Consider the following 16,938-nt stretch of genomic DNA (forward strand, 5'->3'; position numbering starts at 1 on the left):
ATCAACAACAAGTGGGACACAATCGTGAAGTGGAACGAAATTTATTGGATATTTTAAACTTTTTTTAGAAATAAAAAACTAAAAAGTGGGGCGTGCAATATTATTCAGCCCCCTTGCGTTAATACTTTGTAGCGCCACCTTTTGCTGCGATTACAGCTGCAAGTCGCTTGGGGTATGTCTCTATCAGTTTTGCACATCGAGAGACTGAAATTTTTGCCCATTCTTCCCTGCAAAACAGCTCGAGCTCAGTGAGGTTGGATGGAGAGCGTTTGTGAACAGCAGTTTTCAGCTCTTTCCACAGATTCTCGATGGGATTCAGGTCTGGACTTTGACTTGGCCATTCTAACACCTGGATACGTTTATTTGTGAACCATTCCATTGTAGATTTTGCTTTATGTTTTGGATCATTGTCTTGTTGGAAGATAAATCTCCGTCCCAGTCTCAGGTCTTTTGCAGACTGCAACAGGTTTTCTTCCAGAATGGTCCTGTATTTGGCTCCATCCATCTTCCCATCAATTTTAACCATCTTCCCTGTCCCTGCTGAAGAAAAGCAGGCCCAAACCATGATGCTGCCACCACCATGTTTGACAGTGGGGATGGTGTGTTCAGGGTGATGAGCTGTGTTGCTTTTACGCCAAACATAACGTTTTGCATTGTGGCCAAAAAGTTCGATTTTGGTTTCATCTGACCAGAGCACCTTCTTCCACATGTTTGGTGTGTCTCCCAGGTGACTTTTTATAGATATCTTTGAGAAATGGCTTTCTTCTTGCCACTCTTCCATAAAGGCCAGATTTGTGCAGTGTACGACTTATTGTGTCCTATGGACAGAGTCTCCCACCTCAGCTGTAGATCTCTGCAGTTCATTCAGAGTGATCATGGGCCTCTTCGTTTTTTTTAAATCACTCCTAAAAACATACCTTTATAAGCTGGCATTTGAACAGTGAGGAGCTGTGTTAATTTTAATTGTTTAGTCTATTTTTATCTGTTTTATTTTGTCTCTTACTCTGTATTTTTATTTGGTTCTTACTTTTTTAATATAATGTTGTGTTATGTATGCTTATTCGATGTACAGCACTTTGGTCAACGTAAGTTGTTTTAAGAGTGCTTTATAAATAAAATTTACTTACTTACTTACTTACTTACTTACTCTTGGCTGCATCTCTGATCAGTCTTCTCCTTGTTTGAGCTGACAGTTTAGAGGGACGGCCGGGTCTTGGTAGATTTGCAGTGGTCTGATACTCCTTCCATTTCAATATGATCGCTTGCACAGTGCTCCTTGAGATGTTTAAAGCTTGGGAAATCTTTTTGTATCCAAATCCGGCTTTAAACTTCTCCACAACAGTATCTCGGACCTGCCTGGTGTGTTCCTTGGTCTTCATGATGCTCTCTGCGCTTTAAACAGAACTCTGAGACTGTCACAGAGCAGGTGCATTTATACGGAGACTTGATTACACACAGGTGGATTCTATTTATCACCATCAGTCATTTAGGTCAACATTGGATCATTCAGAGATCCTCACTGAACTTCTGGAGTGAGTTTGCTGCACTGAAAGTAAAGGGGCTGAATAATATTGCACGCCCCACTTTTTAGTTTTTTATTTCTAAAAAAAGTTTAAAATATCCAATAAATTTCGTTCTACTTCACGATTGTGTCCCACTTGTTGTTGATTCTTCACAAAAAATTACAATTTCATATCGTTATGTTTGAAGCCTGAAATGTGGCAAAAGGTTGAAAAGTTCAAGGGGGCTGAATACTTTTGCAAGGCACTGTATGTATATATATATATTTGCAACAAAAGACATACCATGGTAAAATTATGCAAATGTAAAAGGTCTAAAATAAGCAAATCAAATTATTATCAAAGCACTCCACTTTTTTCTTTAAGAGCATTAACTCTTTTATTAATGGAATACAATTCAGACATCTTTACTGTAGTAATCTGGGGTGATGGGATAGCAAACTTATTAAAAAGTCAAATCAATAACAATAAATAAACAATAAATAAATAAATCAATAAATAACACTAGTACTCATCTTGTGATTTTGAGACTATTTTACCCTAGGAATTTAGAATAATAGGATTGCAAACCAACGTAAAGTAAAATGCAAATCAAATTATTATCAAATCACCCCATCAGACTCTTAAAGAATACTTCTACTTACTGACTTTATGAGTCTCAGACATTTATACATTTCACTTTACGTTGGTTTGCAATCCTATTATTCTAAATTCCTAAGGTAAAATACTCTCAAATCACAAGCTGAGTACTCGTGTTATTTATGATTGTGGGGTGGCATTTGATAAGATTTTGATTTGACTTTTTAATAAGTTTGCTATCCCATCACCCCAGCTGTAAAAAGATGCTTTATTCTCTTCAATGCTTCGCAACTGTATAACCGTAAAACGGGGTGTGGGCGCACAGTAAAACTTGTAGCGCAGACAATCCGTGCGTACGGTTTACTAAACCGAGGGTACGGATTACTAAACCGAGGGTACGGTTTACTAAACCGAGGGTACGGATTACTAAACCGAGGGTACGGTTTACTAAACCGAGGGTACGGATTACTAAACCGTGCGTACGGATTACTAAACCGAGGGTACGGTTTACTAAACCGAGGGTACGGATTACTAAACCGAGGGTACGGTTTACTAAACTGAGGGTACGGTTTACTAAACTGAGGGTACGGTTTACTAAACCGAGGGTACGGATTTTGCTGTTCATATATTTTTTTTCCTTAGTGACCCCTAAGGGGCTCCGTAGCCTTAAGAGGGCGACATTAAAATATTATTTTTACCAATTTGGTCACATGAACTCATTTTACCATATCATGTTAATTTTTTTTACAGTTTTCCAAAACTGCCACAAGAGGGCGACATTACAAGGATTTTTTTTTACCGCGGTCACAAGAAAACTGGCCACAAATAATTACAGTGGTCTGTCTACCTGCATGTGCTCATAACATAACCTTGTAGCTGTATTTACTGAACCAGTGCTTTAGAAGTATTCACTCTATCTTTGTCTTGACATTCTATCCTTTTCTTTTTTTTAATCATGCCAGACTCTTGCTGTTTTTTTTACTTGAAGCCCCGCCCCCAGTCACTCCTCCATATCTCTCATTGGATGCAGTGGAGAAAACTCTGCATCCAATCAGCAGCCACTTGTACTGCAAAAGGGCAGAAAGACAAAAAAAAGGGAGAACAACCAAACACAAATACATGAAAACAGAAAAAAACACGTGTCCCTCAGGCACGTAACAATATCATATCACTATTTTTTTTTTACAATTACCCAAGTGCCACAACAGGGCGACATTACAAAGATTTTTTTTTACCATGGTCACAAGATCTCATATTACCACATCATTTTAGATTTTAGTTCTGCTTTTAACAATATCATTCCTGACCTTCTTCTTCAAAAACTGTGGCAGCTCAATGTACCCCCATCTATCTGCTACTGGATCCACAACTTCCTGTCTAACAGGAAACAGTATGTAAAGGTGGGTGACCACATTTCGGATCCTCTCTGCCTCAGCACTGGCGCTCCACAGGGATGTGTGCTCTCTCCTCTGCTCTACTCCCTCTACACCAATGACTGCAGATCTAACAGCAACTCAGTTAAGCTCATTACATTTGCAGATGACACTACCCTGATCGGACTCATTTCAAACAACGACGAGTCCACATACCGGGAAAAATTAACACAGCTGGTGTCATGGTGTGGTAAATACAACCTGGAGCTAAACACACAAAAAACGGTGGAGATGATCATTGACTTCAGGAAAAAACCTTCTCCACTGCCTCCCCTGGTCATACACGGCTCCACAGTCAGCAGAGCCGAGTCCTGTAAATTCCTGGGCACGACCATCCAACAGGATCTTAAATGGGACAGGCATGGCACAGCAGTTATGAAGAAGGCCCAGCAGCGCTTGTACTTCCTGAGACAGCTTAAGAAACTTAGACTGCCCCAAGCTCTGCTGGTTCAATTCTACACTGCGATAATCGAGTCCGTCATCACAGCTTCTATCACCGTCTGGTTTGGCTCGGCGTCTCTGCACACCAAACGTAAGCTACAGCGTACAGTGAGATGTGCAGAGAAAATCATCGGCTGTCATCTTAGAAGATCCCTAGAAGATCTACACTCCTCTAGGATGAAAAAGAGGGCAAGGAAGCTTATGGCAGACTCTTCTCACCCCGGTCACTCACTTTTTCAGAGGTTCTCATCTCAGCGGAGACAGAGAGTGAGAGCATTAAAGACTCGTACAAACCGCCACCTCCACAGATTCTTTCCCTAGGCAATCAGCTTACTCAACAAGGACTACTCCCACATCCCTCCGTTTTAATAAATGCTCGTGGGTTTCACACAAGCTTCCCGCATTTTAATAGTTAATGCACATATGCACCTTATGTGTAAATAATCTCTATTGCACAATTTTTTATCACTACTATATTGTTTATTTTATTCTATGTATATACGTATATACACCATTGTTTATTGTTTATTATACGTTTAGATATAGTGTACCTTTTACTATTTAACTTGTATGTATGTTGACACCTGCACCTAAAGAAATTCCTTGTACATCTGCTACTTGGCGAATAAAAAAGATTCTGATTCTGATTCTGATCATATTACTCTTTTGCAATTCTCCAAAAGTGCCACAAGAGGGCGACATTACAAGGATTTTTTTTTTTTTTTACCAACTTGGTCACTAGATCTCATTTTACCATATCATGTTAATTTTTTTTTTAATTCCCCAAAAGTGCCACAACAGGGCGACATTACAAATATTTATTTTACCATGGTCAACAGATCTCATATTACCATATCATATTAGTTTTCATAACAATTCTCTAAAAACGCCACAAGAGAGCGACATCTCAATTTTGTTTTACCATGGTCACAAGAAAACTGATGTCCACAAATAAACACAAGGCCAAAATTACAGTGCTCTGTCTACCTGCATGTGCTTATAACATAGCCGTGTAGCTGTATTTACTTAACCAGTGCTTTAGAAGTATACACTCTATCTTTGTCTTGACTTTGTTTTCTTGTTTTTTATTGGAGAAAATGCTGCAACCAATCAGCAGCCACTTGTGTTTTTTTTTCTGTTTTCATGTATTTGTGTTTGGTTGTTCTCTCTTTCTGTCTTTCTGCCCTTTTTCAGTACGTGTCTCTCAGACATGTAACAATATCATATCACAATTTTTTTTTTTTTTTGCAATTAGCCTACATCAGCAAATAAAACTCACCTTCACAGTGGTGTCTTTTAGTGGTGCTTTTTTCATTTTGAAACAGGATTGTCTCTCCTTCCCTTTTAAAATCCGGAAATTGTGGAATGACTCCACTACACTGTTTCCAGTGCTTCCTGCTTCAGAGTCTAATCAAATATCATCAAGAGAGTACATGTCTGTTCAGACATCCAGTATTCCAAACTATATTTATGCAGTGCAGTACAGTCTCAGTCTAATTTAAAAACACAAGTAATCTTTGAAACGTTACCTTCACTCATGCCACGCTTATCAGCATGGCACAAGAATTGGATGTCCTTGCCACATGAACTGCAGAACGTTGTTTGAGAATACAGACTGAATCCACAAAATGGACAATACATTGCTCTGTAGGACAACAAATAAAGCATTATTAGGCAGGTACCCACTGTGGTTGGACATTTTAACAGAGGTCTAGTTAACAGACAATAGCCACTTAACATGAATTGTACAGCATGTTGTTCAATACCTCTGTTGACTGAACATAATCGATTATCTGTTTTACTAACGTTAAAAGTGATGTCGGTTACGACGTAGCTAGCTTCACAATAATAATAACGTTCGATGACAGTCTACATAACTATGTCGATATAAACACAGTGAACAACGTTGATCATTTGTAACAACATTTAACGACATTAATCACAGAATCATCATTAATCACATAGCAACAAAGTTATCACTTACTTTTCAAACTTGACTGCTGCTAGCCTCCGTTGTGGCTTAACTTTCATTGTGACTTAGCTTCCGTTGTGTCTTAACTTCTGTTGTGGCTTATTTTTATTTGCGTTGAGACTTCTTTTATTTGCATTGTGGCTTATTTATTTGTGTCGTGACTTTTTTCTTTGTGTTGTGGCTTATTTTATTGCGTTGACCCTTCTGGGCCACTGTACTAATTTCCTTTGGAATCAATAAAGTATCTATCTATCTATCTATCTATCTATCTATCTATCTATCTATCTATCTATCTATCTATCTATCTATCTATCTATCTATCTATCTATCTATCTATCTATCTATCTTTTTAGCAATTCTCAAAAAGTGCCACAAGAGGGCGACATTGCAATATTTTTTTGTACCATGCTCTCAAGAAAACACAAGGCCAAAATTTCAGTGGTCTGTCTACCTGCATGTGCTCTTAACATAGCCTGTAGCTGTAGCATGAAGGCGCTGTTTACTTAAACAAAAGTATCAAGTGAAGGACCAAAGCAATTCATTCATTTATAGACGGTGGTGTTTATGCTGTTACGCTTTAACCTATAAACAGTTTTACAGGAAAGTAAATTATGTCTAAAATAACAAAAAACACGACAACAAATAATCTAAACATACTGAAGTGAAAGGCTGAATGATGGACGTCTTTAAAAGGGAAACTGCTTGCAGCGTCTCTCGCTTACGGCCACACCACCCTGAGAACGCCCGATCTCGTCCGATCTCGGAAGCTAAGCAGGGTCGGGCCTGGTTAGTACTTGGATGGGAGACCGCCTGGGAATACCAGGTGCTGTAAGCTTTTATTTTATCCTCACACATCTTTACTTCAACCTCCTGCCAAAGGAGCCGAACATTTTCTTTCTTTCTTCATCATCAAAGCAATACGTGAAGAAAAAGGCCAGCTGATACTTTCATTCTGAGTAAAACACTTATCCATCCTGGCTGTACAAAAGGAAATTATTTTGTCAATATAACTTTAAAAAAATTAACGAATAACTTTGTTTTCCTGCTTGTAAAATGTAAACGAAAAACCAAATTAGGATTTTTAGCATTTTAGTGACTTTAAAAATGAAGTTCAAAATTATGTCCAGACATCATCCCCATCTAGTCGTGCTAGAAATAAGTTACATCTTGTAGATGTGGTATTATTGTTATTATTTATTTATTTATTTATTTATTATTACTGTCTTTTTAATTATTTGTTGTTGTGTCTGTTTACATAAAAGTCTCAAGTGGAGGACCAAAGCACTTCATTCATTTATAGACGGTGGTGTTTATGTTTTTATACTTTAACCTGTAAACAGTTTTCAAAAAAGAAATGATAAGTGAATAATACACTGCTCACAAAAATTAGGGGATATTTCAAAATGAATATGAAGCAATAAAAAAAAGAATCATTCGATTTTTTTTTTTAAACAAGAACATCAAAAAAGCAAACGACAAGTCAAAGAAAGTTGTTCGATTATGCAATTGAGATGCAAACTCAATTATTGTGATTGAGTAGCAAGTGACATATTGGTGGGGGTGAACAGAAGCATGTCAAGCTGAACGAGAGTGCCACACTTTGACTGTTCAGTAGGGTGTATGGTCACCCAAAACACACTGACAGTGATGGGGCATGGACAGGACCAGATTGTCCAGCAGTTCTTGTGGGATTCTCTGCCACTCTTGCTCCAGGGAAACTTCCAGCTCAAGAAGTGTTGTGGGAGGCATTGGACGGTTTGCCAGACGTCTTCCCAGTGCATCCCAAGCATGTTCAATGGGATTCAGGTCTCCAGAACATTAAGGCCAGTCCATGCGTTTGATTCCTGCCTCCTGAAGCATGTTGTTGACGAGATGCGCACGGTTGGGCTTTGCATTATGGATGGATGGATGGATGGATGGATGGATGGATGGATGGATGGATGGATGGATGGATGGATGGATGGATGGATGGATGGATGGATGGATAGATAGATAGATAGATAGATAGATAGATAGATAGATAGATAGATAGATAGATAGATAGATAGATAGATAGATAGATAGATAGATAGATAGATAGATAGATAGATAGATACTTTGGTCTCCAGTAGTTTAACAAAGAAGAGAAACTAATACAAATAAAGTAAGTAAATAAGGTGCATTTATACAGCATATGGTACGCAACAAAAAAAAGTATGTGCAAATTGTGCATCTTGCAGTATTGTATCTATTCTTATGAACAATATTTAAAAATATATAAGAATAAATTTAGAGATAAGGATATTGCTATAGTTTTAAATATATACAATGTAACGGTTATTGGTATATACTGTATAAATATTAGGGCTGTCGAAGTTAACGCGATAATAACGCATTAACGCGATCTCAATTTAACGCGATTAAAAAAAATAGTGCCGTTAACGCAAATTCTAGTTCATGTTGAGACTTGACTGGTAGAACCAACGTTTTAATGTCGGACTTGCCACCGTTGTTCATTTGCGGTTTGTTAAAATAATATAACTGAGCGTCGTAGGGATGCACTTGCATAATAAAGAAATAAATACACGGTATATTCACAAGTTGTCAGGAGCAAAACACTTTATTAACTTAAGTAAAAAAAAAAACCTGGCGGTACAACCATGCCGTGGTCGGCTGTTCGAGACCGACTGCTGTCGTTCCTGCGCTCCTGCTGCCCGGCCCGGCGGAGACACAGGCTGAGGGAGCTGGAGGCCGAGCTGAGGGCCGAGCGGCTGGCGACGGAGAGACTGCGGGCCAGGCAGGGTTGAGACAGAAAGGGTCTGCTGGAGGAAGTGGACCATCAGATAAGGATGAGGATGCTCACCGAGTCAGTGAGGAAGAGGCACCTGCTGACCTCTGCGTGGAAGGAGCACCTCTGCGAGACCCAGTTCCAGCAGTACCAGGAGAGCGTGACGTCCACGACCGAGGAGACGGAGAGAGCCAGACGCAACCTGCAGGACGTGCGGAGCCTCCGACTGATGGAGAAAGAGCAACACAGACTGGAGGAGGAAAGTATGAAAGTGTGCTGGGAGGAGGAGAGAAGCGCCATGAGTCAGGAGAACGAGGAGCTTATGAGAAGAGTCGGAGAACTAGAGGAGCTCCGACAAAAAGACCGAGAGCAGCAAACACTGCTAGAAAAAAGACTCCTGCTAGCTGTGGAGAAAGCCGAGGAGCTAGTGGCCGCGCGGACGGAGAGAGAGGAGCAAAGATCGGACGCATAGGGTGAACTGGGATCGTGCAAAATGGGAGGAGAAAAATAACTTCAAAAAGTAACTGGTTTTTCCTCATCATTTCTCAAGATGAAGATTTAACGAGTCGCTACGTTTATTCTGTTTCAGTCACTAAATAAATGTGTTTTCTTCAACAGATCGAACAACAAAAGAAAGAAAGAAAGAAAGAAAGAAAGAAAGAAAGAGAGAGAGAGAGAGAGAGAGAGAGAGAGAGAGAGAGAGAGAGAGAGAGAGAGAGAGAGAGAGAGAGAGAGAGAGAGAGAGAGAGAGAGAGAGAGAGAGAGAGAGAGAGAGAGAGAGAGAGAGAGAGAAAGAAAGAAAGAGAGAGAGAGAGAGAGAGAGAGAGAGAGAGAGAGAGAGAGAAGAGAGAGAGAGAGAGAGAGAGAGAGAGAGAGAGAAAGAAAGAAAGAAAGAAAGAAAGAAAGAAAGAAAGAAAGAAAGAAAGAAAGAAAGAAAGAAAGAAAGAAAGAAAGAAAGAAAGCAAGCAAGCCCTCAGCAATTAAATACACCTCATCATCTCACAGGAAGAAGGTACCGGGTGGCCTGGGAATTGAACCCAGCTAAATTTCAGCAGCTTAACCCTTGGTTGCATGAGTGACTGGACCTTACACTCTTCCATAAGTGGGTCAAAAATGACCCGTGGTACAATCAATGTGTTTTTATGCCACATTTGAACATAAATAATCATTTATATTATATTTAGTAATATATTCTGGTCCACAAAATAATGATTTCATGTTTGAAATATTTGTATTTTTCACTTTTTAAAACTAAAATTTTTAAAACATTTTGAAAATTGGAAAAGAAAATTACACAACAGCAATAGAACAATGTCAACATCTATTGTGTGTGTGTGTGCGTAAGAAAGAGAGAGAGAGAGAGTGTGTATTTCACGGTATGCAGTTGTGACAAACTACCTGTGTCTGGCTGTAATCATTGCACACAGGTACGTACAGGCGCATTTTGCACACAGACTGTTGACTTTACAATCTTTGTTACTTGGGCAGATCTGACACCTCTTTCTCTTCGGTTGACTCTGTCTGATTCTTTCCTGTGGCTTTTATCACCTTGGGAGCAACCTTCCAGTCAACGTCTCATGTGTGGGTTGATAAGCTCTATCTGTCTATCTGTCTATCTGTCTGTCTGTCTGTCTGTCTGTCTGTCTGTCTGTCTGTCTGTCTGTCTATCTATCTATCTATCTATATATCTATCTATCTATCTATCTATCTATCTATCTATCTATCTATCTATCTATCTATCTATCTATCTATCTATCTATCTATCTATCTATCTATCTATCTATATCCATCCATCCATCCATCCATCATTCATCCATCCATCCATCATTAGCTAGTTCGTTTCACAAACTGCAAATTTGATGATAGATGATAAGAAACACATACTCCTTTACACAATATACATAAATGACACCTACACACATGCACACACACACACAGTACATACAGTAATGTTAGCTAGCTAGTTTCACAAACTGCAAATTTGATGATAGATGATAAGAAACACATACTCCTTTACACAATATACATAAATGACACCTACACACATGCACACACACATGCACACAGTACATACAGTAATGTTAGCTAGCTTAATTAGCTAGCTAGTGTTAATTTGTTGATACATGATAATTACAGATCATCTTTCACACAGTAGTCATGTATGACACGCACCCACACATTTCTAAGGTAAAAAAAAAATGAAGATAATATTTACATGTATCTTGCTGTGTCTCCATAATCTTCTTAAGGGGTTACACTTATGATATAGTCTGTGTGGTCTACAAAATATATATTCTTGACAGTCACAGCTGATAAGAATCAAAGGTTCCCATGAAATTCTATAGGAAATGAGGAAAAGAGAGGCCAGGCTTTGCTCTCACTGTGAGCTGGCAGTGGTGGAGACAGAGCTGCACTTCCTAACAGAGTACCTGAAGTACAGCTCTATCAGGAGTCTATACTATAGGAAGATCAGCAGCATCTCCCCTGAGTTCCTACACTGCAGTAACACACACAAACTGCCCTACATTCTGGGAGAGAAGAGCGGACTGATCACACATGCTGCACAATTTGTAGCAGCTTGTCACAATCTGAGGGACAACCAGTGAGGCTGATCACAAAGTATTATTGATTATTATTGATATTACATTGGGTTTTATTTTTATAATTTTTTTTTTTTTTCATTTTACCATATCATGTTATTTTTTTACAATTCTCCAAAAGTGCCACAAGGGGGCGACATTCAAAGTTTTTTTTAAAACGGTCACAAGATCTCATATTACCATATCATATTAGTTTTTACAACAATTCTCAGAAACTGCCACAAGAGGGCGACATCTCAATTTTGTTTTACCACGGTCACAAGAAATCTGGAGGCCACAAATAAACACAAAGCCAAAATTACAGTGCTCTGTTTACCTGCATATGCTCATAACATAGCCGTGTAGCTGTTTTTACTTAACCAGAGCTTTAATTTACATATACAATATAAGTATACACTCTATCTTTATCCTGACATTCTTTTTTTTGTTTTTTATTTCTGGCGGTCTCCTGCTTTAACTGGAAGCCCCGCCCTCAGTCACTCCACCCTATCGCTCATTGGTTGCAGTGGAGAACAGGCTGCAACTAATCAGCAGACACTTGTACTGCAAAAGACAGAAAAAGTGAACAACCAAACACAAATACATAAAAACAGAAGAAAAAAAAAACGTGTCCCTCAGGCACGTAACAATATCATATCAGTATTTTTTTATTTTACAATTCTCCAAAAGTGCCACAAGAGGGCGACATTACAAGATTTTTTTTTACCAGCATGGTCACATGATCTCAGTTTACCATAATATTATCTAATAATAAATCATATTAGTTTTTATAACAAATCTCCAAAAGTGATACAAGAGGGCGACATCTCAATTTTTTTTTGACTGACCACAAATAATCACAAGGCTAAAATTACAGTGGTCTGTTTACCTGCATGTGCTCATAACATAACCTTGTAGCTGTATTTACTTAACCAGTGCTTTAGAAGTATTCACTCTATCTTTGTCTTGACATTCTTTTCTTTCTTTTTTTTTATTTGTGGCAGTCGTCTGCTGTTTTGGTACTGAAAGTCCCGCCTCTAGTCACTCCATCATATCTCTCATTGGATGCAGTGTAGAAATTGCTGCAACCAATCAGCAGCCAATTGTACTGAAAAAATTCAGAAAGACAGAAAGAGAGAACAACCAAACACAAATGCATGAAAACAGAAAAAAACACGTGTCCCTCAGGCACGTAACAATATCATATCACTATTTTTTTTTATTCTCCAAAATTGCCACAACAGGGCAACATTACAAATATTTTTTTTACCATGGTCACAAGATCTCATATTACGACATTATATTACTTTTTTGCAAATCTTTAAAAGTGCCACAAGAGGGCGACATTAAAAGATTTTATTTTTACCCATTTGGTCAAATTTTTTTTTACAGTTTTCCAAAACTGCCACAAGACAGCGACATTACAAGGATTTTTTTTTTACCATGGTCAAAAGACCTCATATTACCACATCATATCACTTTTTTTGCAAGTGCCACAAGAGGGCGACATTATATATTTTTTTATTATGGTCACAAGAAAACTGGCCACAAATAATCAATTAATCAAATAATAAAAGTAAACACTCTAGCTTTGTCTTTACATTTTCATTTTCAGCATTTAGCAGATGTTTTTATCCAAAGCGACTTTCATTTTGCAGTCTAAGCAATTGAGGGTTAAGGGCCTTGCTCAAGAGCCCAGCGGTGGCAGCCTGGGAGTGATGAGGTTTGAAACAGCAACTTTCTGCTTACTAGTCCAGTATCTTAACCGTTAGGCTACAACTGCCCTTGACATTCTTTTCTTTTTTTTAATATTGAAAGTCCCGCCCCCAGTCACTCCACCATGTCTCTAATTGGTTGCAGTGGAGAACAGACTCGTAACAATATCATATCACCTTTTTTTTACAATTGTTCAAAAATGCCACAACAGGGCGACATTACAAAGATTTTTGTTTATTATGGTTACAAGATCTCATATTAACACAACATATTATTTTATTGCAATTTTCCAAAAGTGCCAAAAGAGTGCGACTTTACAATATTTTTTTTTACCATGATAACATGATCTCATTTTACCATATCATGTTAATTTGTTTTACAATTTTCAAAAAACTGCCACAAGAGGGCGACATTATAATGATTTTATTTTTTACTATAATCAACAGACCTCATATTACCATATTATATTAGTTTCTATAACAATTCTCTAAAAGTGCCACAAGAGGGCGACATTTTTTACTTTTTTTACCATGATCACAAGAAAACTGGCCACAAATAATCACAAGGCTAAAATTACAGTGGTCTGTCTTTCTGCATGTGCTCATAACATAACCTTGTAACTGTATTTACTCAACCAGTGTTTTAAAAGTATACACTCTATCTTTCACTTAACATTCTTTTCTTTTCTTTATTTATTCGTGTCGGTCTCTTGCTGTTTTTTTTTTTTACTGGAAGCCTCGCCCCCAGTCACTCCACCATATCCTTTATTGGTTGCAAAGGAGAACAGGCTGCAACCAATCAGCAGCCACTTGTACTGCTCATCCCCAGTCACTCCATCATATCTCTCATTGGCTGCAGTGGAGAAAACGCTGCAACCAATCAGCAGCCACTTGTACGGCAAAAATACAGAAAGACAGAAAGAGAGAACAACCAAACACAAATACATGAAAACTGAAAAAAAACACGTGTCCCTCAGGCATGTAACAATGACATATCACTATTTCTTTTTTTTACAAATCTCCAAAAGTGCCACAACAGGGCGACATTACATAATTTTTTTTTTTACCATTGTCAAAAGACCTCATATTGCAACATCATATTACTTTTTTGCAAATCTCCAAAAGTGCCACAAGAGGGCGACAGTACAAGGACCTGTTTTTTACCATGTTCACAAAACCTCATATTACCATATCGTATTAGTTTTTATAACAATTCTCCAAAAGTGCCACAAGAGGGCGACATTACAATTTTTTTTTACCACGGTCACAATAAAACTTGTGGCCACAAATAATCACGAGGCCAAAATTACAGTGGTCTGTCTACTTGCATGTGCTCATAACATATGTTGTAGCTGTATTTATCTAACCAGAGCTTTCAAAGTATACACTCTATCTTCATTCTGACATTCTTTTCATTTTTTTTATTTGTGGCGGGCTCCTGCTGCTTTTATATTGAAAGTCCCGCCCCCAGTAACTCCACCATGTCTCTAATTGGTTGCAGTGGAGAACAGGCTCGTTTTTTTTGCCACAACAGGAAGACATTACAAAGATTTTTGTTTTACCATGGTCACAAGATCTCATATTAACACAGCATATTACTTCATTGCAATTCTCCAAAAGTGCCACATAGTCACATGGTCACATGAGCTCATTTTACCATGTCATGTTAATTTTTTTTTACAGTTTTCCAAAACTGCCACAAGAGGGCGACAGTACAAGGATCTTTTTTTTACCATGTTAACAAAACCTCATATTACCATATCATATTAGTTTTTATAACAATTCTCCAAAAGTGCCACAAAAGGGCGACATCTCAATTTTTTGCTTTAGAAGTATACACTCTATCTTTGTTTTCACATTCTTTTTTTTGTTTTTATTGGAGAACAGGCTGCAACCAATCAGCAGCCAGTTGTACTTAAAAAGGGCAGAAAGACAGAAAGAGAGAACAACCAAATACAAAGACGATGTTGAAGCATGCTCAAATACAAAGACATGAAAAAAACACGTGTCCCTCAGGCAAGTAACAATATCAAATCACTATTTTTTTTTTTACAGTTCTAAAAAAGTGGTCACATGAACTCATTTTACCATATCATGTAAATTTTTTTTTACAGTATTCCAAAAGTGCCAAAACAGAGTGACATTACAAGGTTTTTTTTTTTTACCATGGTCAAAAGACCTCATAATACCACATCATATTGCCACAAGAGGGCGACATTACATTTTTTTTTTTTTTACGATTGTCACAGGAAAACTGGTGGCCACAAATAAACACAAGGCCAAAATTACAGTGGTCTGTCTACCTGCATGTGCGTTTAACATATTCTTGTAACTGTATATACTTAACCAGAGCTTTCAAAGTATACACTCTAGCTTTGTCTTGACATTCTTTGTTTTTTATTTGTGGCGGTCGCCTGCTATTTTTTATTGAAAGTCCCGCCCCCAGTCACTCCACCATGTCTCTAATTGGTTGCAATAGAGAACAGACTCGTAACAATATCATATCACTATTTTTTTTACAGTTCTTTAAAAAATCCACAACAAGTCGACATTATAAAGATTTTTGTTTATTATGGTCAACAGACCTCATATTACCACATCATAATAGTTTTTATAACAGTTCTCTAAAAGTGCCACAAGAGGGCGATATTAAAAGTTTTATTTTTTTATTAGGGTCACAAGAAAACTGGACACAAAAGAAAACGCTGCAACCAATCAGCAGCCACTTGTACTGCAAAAGGGCAGATAGACAGAAAAAGAGAACAACCAAACACAAAGACATGAAAACAGAAAAAAACACATGTCCCTCCGGCACGTAACAATATCAATTCACTATTTTTTTTTTACATTTCTCCAAAAGTGCCACAACAGGGTGACATTACAAAGATTTTTTTTACCATGATCACAAGATCTCATATTCAGTGATGGCATAGTTACCTTGAAAAAGTAATCTGATTACTGATTACTGATTACTCCTTTAAAAAGTAATTTAGTTACTTTATGGATTACTTGATTTTAAAAGTAACTAAGTTAGATTACAAGTTACTTTATTAGTTATATAATGCGGAATATTTTAAAGATATTCCTTTGCAATACTTTATCATTTGGCTGCCAACTTGTGTGTACTGATGAGACTCAATTGAATCCCAGAACATGCTAGTGTGAATGCATGGAAAACAAATTTTAATTTTCTTTCAAGAATATGATACAGACTGACCAACACTATTACGCTAAATCAGCATTGAAAATTGACTTTACTTTTAATAGCCTTCTACAATGCTGGAGCTTCTTAAAACGGAAGATTTTCTTTTAAATAGAAGTGTTATTTACCTGCTGTTAAATTGTTTTCCAACAAAATCCGCCCAATTTGGCGGATAATCGCCCAATCTGGCAACACTGGAATGCGCAGAGAAGCTGGCGCTTTTACTCGTAGCGCGCCACGAATACTACTAAATAGTACTACTGTACTTCTGTAATGGTGTTGGTGGTTGACATTTATGTTGAGTGTATTACTGCACTGTTTTGGTGAAGAACTACTCATCTGAGGTGCGCTGCTCCTGCATGCAGAAATGCTTCCGCAAAAAAATTGCCGGCAAAGCGGTGGTGGGGGGGCCAGAGGGGTGGCCGAAGATTACTTTATGGTGGCCATGGCAACCACTGGCCACCCTCTGGCTCCGCCCCTGCCAAGAAGAAAGCAAAAATATCTTTTCACTAAGGAAAATGACAAAAATAGTAACGCACAGTAACTTGGATAAGTAACTTTAATCTGAAATAGTAACGCATTAGATTACTCGTTACTGAAAAATGTTAGTTAGTTTTTAAAACAATTCTCTAAAAGTGCCACAAGAGGGTGACAATATGACTACATAACTATGTTGATTTAAACACAGTGAACAGCCCTGTACTAAGTTCTGTACTGGGCCACTGTACTA

At 37.9% G+C, this 16,938-nt stretch overlaps 1 non-coding gene across 1 annotated transcript; it reads left to right on the top strand.

The window, feature by feature from the left end:
* Positions 1-6,661: 6,661 nt before the first annotated feature.
* On the top strand, positions 6,662-6,780 carry LOC134329739 (5S ribosomal RNA). Its single transcript, XR_010014960.1, has one exon. It is a non-coding gene; the product is annotated as a 5S ribosomal RNA (ribosomal RNA).
* The last annotated feature ends 10,158 nt before the right edge of the window (positions 6,781-16,938 follow it).

The sequence above is a fragment of the Trichomycterus rosablanca genome, chromosome 15, assembly GCF_030014385.1.
Source record: "Trichomycterus rosablanca isolate fTriRos1 chromosome 15, fTriRos1.hap1, whole genome shotgun sequence".
NCBI classification, from domain to species: Eukaryota; Metazoa; Chordata; class Actinopteri; order Siluriformes; family Trichomycteridae; genus Trichomycterus; species Trichomycterus rosablanca.